This window comes from Macrotis lagotis, chromosome X, assembly GCF_037893015.1.
Source record: "Macrotis lagotis isolate mMagLag1 chromosome X, bilby.v1.9.chrom.fasta, whole genome shotgun sequence".
In the NCBI taxonomy this organism is placed as follows: domain Eukaryota; kingdom Metazoa; phylum Chordata; class Mammalia; order Peramelemorphia; family Peramelidae; genus Macrotis; species Macrotis lagotis.
Window position 1 is genome coordinate 181569910 of NC_133666.1, and position 7406 is coordinate 181577315.

Below are 7406 nucleotides of genomic sequence, written 5' to 3' on the forward strand. Positions count from 1 at the left end.
AGATGTAATTTATTAATTATTTATATGGCTGAAAGTCTCAATCAAAAAAAGGGCCCAGCAACTATATTTCAGGAAATTATTTTTAAAAAGGTGCCGTAATGTCCTAGAACAAAAAGACAAAATAGTTTTTGAAAGAATTCACATAACAATTCCAGAAAGAAATCCAAGAATATAAAATCCATGGAATATTACTGTTAAACTTAAGGAGAAAACACTGAAACAGTCAGAAAGAAGAAATTTAAGTATTAAGGAAGTACAATTATCATCTTCAAAATTAATGGAATGGAAGGTCTCTAACATTATAATCTGTAGGGTACTGGACCTTGGATTAAAACCAAGAATCAACTACCCTGAAAAATTTGGCATAGCTATATTTCCATTTTAATAGATTTCCAAACATTTCTGATAAAAGATCAGAACTTAACAGAAAATTTGATCCTCAAATATAAGACTCAAGAGATGCATAAAAAAATAGAAAGAGGAAAAAAGTTTGCCAAGAACATTGAACTGTACACATACCTACAAGGTAAGATAATACTTGTAACTTTTGATAATGTAATTCTCCTAGGATACATAAAAGATGCATCTTTAGAGAAAAAAAAGTAAGGGTATAAGATAAGGTTAAAAGTATTGAGCTTTTAGCCAATACCTTATAAAGGAGGGTTGAATATAGTTGAAGACATTGTACTAAGTGGAAATGAGTATAAATGAATCATGAACCATGTAGACTATGAGGATTGTGTTTTCTTTTGGTTCAGAGTGAGGGAGGGTACTCAGAGGGTCTCAATATAATTAAAAAATGAAGTTACCTTACTTGCTAGATACTTTATTTAAGGATGATTGAAGTACAATAGGGACAGAGGGAGAGAGTGGTCTAGGAAGGACTTGCATTGTTGCATACTGTAGTTAACGAGGTTGTAGTATTGTACTTGGGTAGTATGGGGCAGAGGGCGAGAGAGTGTACTCAAAGAGTGAGCCTGATATTTTAGCTCAGGAGTATTGTAGTGCTATGGGGGAGTCCAATAAGGACAGGAGAGAGTTTACATGATACTTTTGTTGAGTAGGGTTATAGTGAGAAAGTTGAAATAGGAATGGAGAGAGATTGGGAACTTAGAAGGAATGGTGATCAGGAAGCAATTTTGTTTTGCTTGATTCTTTGACTACAACTGGAAGGAGTGTGCTTAGAAGGGCTATATTAATGGTTCATAAAATTATTTTATTTGGCACAGTGCTTTGAAGATTGCGTGTGAATGATAGGTAGAGAGAATTGGTATAACTTGATGTTATTTATGACTCTTGAGGAGCATGTTTCTAAAGGGATGGAAGAAGATAATGACCATGAAGCAAGTTGCATATCAATCAATCAATCAATCAGCTCTTGAGAAAGATACTTCTATCAGGACAGATAGGGGAGTGCATTTTGATAGAGAGGTTTTTAGGTTTAAGACAGTGTTAAAACAATAAAAACATGAAAAGAAGGATTATTCTTAGAGAAGCCTAGGCATTAGAGGATAAATGGCACCACATAAAGAGGCACAATTGGTGGATGGAGGCAAAGTGGTGGAGTGAAAGCAAGTAATTTTGGCAACTCTTCCCCAGACCACTCCAAATACCTCTAAGTAACAACTCTAACCAAATTGAAGAGTGACAGAAGCACAGAAAGAATGAGTGAAACAATTTTCCAGCCCAAGACAACTTGGAAATCCACAGGAACTTTCTGTTACACCAGGGATAGAAAGGACCATAGCTCAGCCTGGCCCCATCAGTCACCAGAACAAACTGTCTCTAGTCATCCAGGAATAACCCACAGGGCATCTAGGTACCTCAAAATGCCTGGGTCCATGGCAGCAAGGGCAGTTTCCTGATCTCTCATTCCAGGGATGGCCAAGGACAATTTGGAAGGTTGGTGGGAAAACTCAGTGATTCCACAATAAAAAATGGACCCAGTCCAATGCAGGCCTTAGTGCAGACTTGTCTCTCAGAGCTAGGAACAGGACTGTAGAATCACCTGTCAGAGACACACCCAGAAATTGCTTCCAGAACCCTCAGAACATGAAAAGTAAAGGGATCAGGGAACAGAGGAGAGATCTCTTTGCTATCTCCGAGCCAGGACTCTGGTGCTTTGTCAATATTCATTTCTAGGTAGCAGTCTAGGACCTAGGCTAAGGAAAAGGAGCTGTACTGTCAAAGCAGAGAGAGGACCAACCCTCCTCATAGTTCCAAGGCAGAGGGGAGTTATTGTGGTCATCCAGTGATCAGAGCACAGAGCAGGAGAGCAGTCAGAGCCTTACAAGATGTTGGAAAAATTGAGGTCCCTGGGTGATTGTCCCTTAAAAGAGATAAAAAAAAAAACTTTGCAAAAGCTTGGAAAATGTTTCCTCCATCCTTGGGTGGGTGGAAGAGTCCTACCTTAATAATGAGTCAAAATAGAGTCATAGACTGGGGAAATGGGAAAACAAAAGAAGGAAAAAAATCTGACCATAGACAATTATTTGGATCCCATGGAGGAACAAAATACACACTCAGAAGAGAACTAAGTAAAAGCTTCTGTATCCAAAACCTGTAAATAAAATTTGAATTGGTCTCAGGCAATGGGAGAGCTCAAAAATGTTTTGAAAATCAAGTAAAGGGGGTAGAAGAAAAATGGGGAAGGGAAATGAGAGAAATATGGGAAAATCATGAAAACCAAGTCAGCTGTTTGGTGAAGGAATTACAAGAAACAACATGAAGAAAATAACATCTTAAAAACCAGTTTAGGTCAAATAGAGAAAAAAGCAATTCAAAAGGCCAAGGAGGAAAAGAATGCTTTAAAAAACGAGAATTGGTCAGATGGAAAAGGAGATACAAAAGAGCTCTGAAGAAAATAATGCCTTCAAATACAGCATGTAACAAAGGAAGGCTTTGTGAGAAAACAAAGCCAAAAGAATGAAAAACTAGAAGAAAATATTAAATATCTCAGTGAAAACAACTGACCCAGAAAGCAGATCTAAGAGAGATCATTTAAAAATTATTGGGCTACCTGAAAGTCATGACCAGGAAAAGAGCTTAGACTTCATTAGTCAAGAAATATTCCAGTAAAAATTGCTAAGATATTCTAGAAGCTAAAGGTAAAATAGAAATTGAAGCAAACTATAGATCATCTCCTGAAAGAGATCAAAAATGAAAACTTACAAGATTATTATAACCATATTCCAGAACTCCCAAGTCAAGGAGAAAGTATTACAAGTTGTCAAAAGAAAAACATGAGCAGGGCATCTCACAGAGCAAGTATATTGAAAACATCCAACAGTCCTTATAGAAAAAAACCCACAAAATTAGCATACAAGATAAAAACATGGGGTAGCTAGGTGGCACAATGGATAAAGCACTGGCCCTGGAGTCAGGAGTACCTGGGTTCAAATCCTCCGGTCTCAGACACTTAATAATTACCGAGCTGCATGGCCTTGGGCAAGCCACTAAACCCCATTTGCCTTGCAAAAAAAAAAAGATAACAATGATTAACATTGTTTTGGGCAGGAATTAACCTAGCAGGATGTGACCCAGGTCAAGAAGTTTGGAAACAGGTTATCGACAAGTCAGGCCAGCAATGACACAGTTGTGCTATCAAATCAGAGTTCTGTGGAAAGCCTTCAGGCTTGAGGGTCAACAAATCTTAGGTCATTTACGCATAACTGACCTCTGACCCAAACTTTATCAAGTTGCTCTCAACACTTCCCCCTTTTCTGTTTACACAACAAGCTCACAACTGACCAAACTGGTGCTCAAACTGAAATCTGTTAAGTTCAGCCCCAACACATCCCAGTTCCTGCTGGCCTCCTTCTGGGACATTTCAGTCTGCCTCTAAGATGTCTCTGCCAACACCATGCTCCTCAAATACCAACGCACTGGTGCTGTCCTCGACTGTGCCTTCTATGATCCAACACATGCTTGGAGTGGGGGCTTGGATCACCAGTTAAAATTGCATGATTTGAATACTGATCAAGAAAATCTTGTTGGAACTCATGAAGCATCTATTAGAGGTGTTGAATATTGTCCAGAAGTCAATGTTATGGTTACTGGAAGTTGGGACCAAACAGTTAAATTGTGGGATCCTAGAACTCCTTGTAATGAGGGAACCTTTTCTCAGCCAGAAAAGGTTTACACACTCTCTGTGTCTGGAAACAGATTAATTGTGGGGACAGTTGTTCTGAGAGTATTGGTATGGGACTTGAGGAATATGGGCTATGTGCAGCAGAGAAAAGAGTCTAGTCTAAGGTACCAGGCCCATTCTATATGAGCATTTCCATACAAGCAGGGTTATGTGTTAAGCTCTTTTGAAGGCCGAGTGGCAGTTGAATATTTGGGCCCAAGTCCTGAGGTACAGAAGAAGAAATATATATTCAAATGTCACAGGCTAAAAGAAAATAAAATCAAGCAGATTTATCCTGTAAATGCCATTTTCTTTCACAACATTTACAACACATTTGCTACAGGTGGATCTGATGGATTTGTTAATATTTGGGATCCATTTAACAAGAAACGATTGTGCCAATTCCATCGGTATCCTATTAGCATAGCATCACTTGCTTTCAGTAATGATGGGATCACACTTGCAATAGCATCATCATATATGTATGAAATGGATGACACTGAACATCCTGAAGATGGTATCTTCATTCTCCAAGGGACAGATGCAGAAACAAAACCCAAGGCTACCTAATCTAATCATCTTGTGGAAGTGTGGCTTCTCTGTGGAAAGTTTTTGTGTACTTCCTACAAAAGATATTTGTCCTTAAGGGATAATTTATACTAAATATGGATAATTTTTTGTCATTGGATTTCATTTCCCCCCTTGTCTTAAAAGAAACTGTATATGTACTATTTAGTGCTTTAGAAACAATTTTAGAATCAGAACTCTTGTGTTCTTGTATTGTAACCTAAAAAGAAATTTCTATTTGGAAAATTTTATCCTCCCCCTTTCCATACCTACCCCCGCCTAGCAGCTTGACAGTCTGTAACACAAATTCTGCCATTTATTTCCTATTTAATAAATTAGTTTCAGAAAAAAATATAGCATATGGCTTTGGTTACAGAAAAAATACTTTGAAAAAACTTGGGAAACAGCAAAAGAGAAACACAAGGAGAATCAGTATAAGATATAATTGCGTAATACTCTGGGCCCAAGGCCCAAAGATGGCGTGCTTTAATTATCTTTTCAGGAATCAAATCTCGTTGGGGGCTATATTGATGTATTTAGCCAATTTATACAAATATTCCATATCAAAAGATCGTTTTTAAAATGAAAGACAAACAACAAATGATCAATATCCTAATTACAATAAAGCTGAAAACAAAGATAATACCATGTAACCATGTACCATTTATAGGTGGAAAATACAACTAATCATACAATTAGTTGTTCAAATCTATATATTCTTCCCTAACACAAATTGTTTATTACAGAAGTTTGTAATGTATTAATCAAATGATCAGTATTTTCATATAGTCTTCTTCTGATCTTAAAATGATATGATAAAATTTTCTGACAATTCTTGAATGTATTTTGCTTCTATCTTATCCTTTTTTATCACTTCTTTACATATATATGCTCAAATAACAATTAACATTATTTACCTCATTTTTCTCAGCAATGATCAAAATTCCACTATAAGTGGTGTGATACTATTTAAGTCAGACAAATTATACCTAACTTCTCAGCATCTCTTCTTTGATATTTCCTATAGTAACTTTGTTATATCCAAAATAACTTTTCAGCTTCCTTTATCAAAATAACTTCAGTTATATTTTTCTCTCCTTGGCATAGTTGTTACCCATGGACGGTTTTGCACATAATTCCAATATTCAGTTCCTTTTTCAGTTCCCAAATTGGTTTTCATTTTGCATGGTCTGTCCTTCTTTCTCTTCTTATGCTTTCTTTTTTGATTTCTTAAAAGTAAGTTGTTTATTTTCTATATTGCTTGATTCATCAGGTCTGTACAATCTGATATTTTCTTCTGACATCCAGCTTCTCCATCTGTGGACTAAACAAAAGCATACCCTTTATCCCAGGTTAGTAATTGATCAAGTCTTTTCCAATGTCTATGTTTTGTATCCTTCTACATTATTCTATGAGTACCCTTAGGGATGTTTATTATATTATCTGCAGTAATTTTGTAAGCAAAGTATTTTTCACCCAAGGTTTTATTCATATCATCCAAAGACAAATTAATGAATTATTTAGGTGTAGTCTGGTATCTCCGTCCCCACATTCCCTCTTTTCTGTTTATATGGAAACATTTTTATGACCTAGTTTTCTTGTCAGCTATAGGCTTGTATGTTTTATATTGTATAGACAAAATTGTTTAAATGCCATAGAAGTATATCCAGGGCTATTATCTATTTTTATAAATTTTGGTATCCCTGCAAAACAATAGAATAAATAATCAATCACACATAGAATAGCCTCCGAACCTTAGACTGTTGCCATTGTATATGAACTAAATGTATCTACAATAATATGAATAGATTTCATTTTTGCAAAAGTTATATAAGGAGTCATATCCATCTGCCATAACTCAATAGGAGCCTGGACTCTAGGATTCTTAAAATAATTTGAAGGGGTAGGTAAATACTCCTTTGTGGACAGGATTTTACTATTTTACTATATTCCTAGGTCACTCTCTGGTGATTTTAAATTCTTTTTATAGTAAAGAGGCATTACACACACACACACACACACACACACACACACACACACACACATATGTATGTGTGTATATATATATATATATATATATATATATATATATATATATATATATATATATATATATATCTCCAGGCAATCCAGGGTGGGAATTTATATGTTCAATAAAAAAAGAATTGCATCCATTTCTCACTTCTAGTAATTCTTTAAAGAGCTGATATAATACTACATCAGTCCTATGATTAATAAAGGCTGTTAATATGCATCTGATGACATGATAATCATACTTACGATCTGTAAAAATATTAAAGAATTGTGGCTGTTCTCTTAGTACCAATAATATAGCATGTAATTCATTCTTCTATATTGATATAAAAGGACTATATAATTTATTTTCTAATATTGCATATATTCTTGGACCTACAGGCTTAGAATAAGGTCCATCATGTTGTTTTAAAATTTCAGGGAACCAAGAGGGTCATAATTTCTGATATTTTTCTCTTATGATCCCTACAAAGCAATCAATTGTCAGTTCTTTACTTAAATATTATTAACTCTTAACCTACTGTGAAACATAAGATTCCCAGCCTGACATTTCATTCTCTTAAAGCAAAAACAAAATAAGTTTTCTTAAAGTTAACCTTAGATCTAAATATCTTTTACACAAATTTCTTTCACATCTCTGTATTATAAACTTATTTTTATTTTCCTTTTATTTCAA

General features: G+C 35.3%; 1 pseudogene; it reads left to right on the forward strand.

Annotated features, from left to right (window-relative positions):
• Positions 1-1880: 1880 nt before the first annotated feature.
• LOC141498906 (mitotic checkpoint protein BUB3 pseudogene) lies at positions 1881-4699 on the forward strand (annotated as a pseudogene).
• Positions 4700-7406: the final 2707 nt, after the last annotated feature.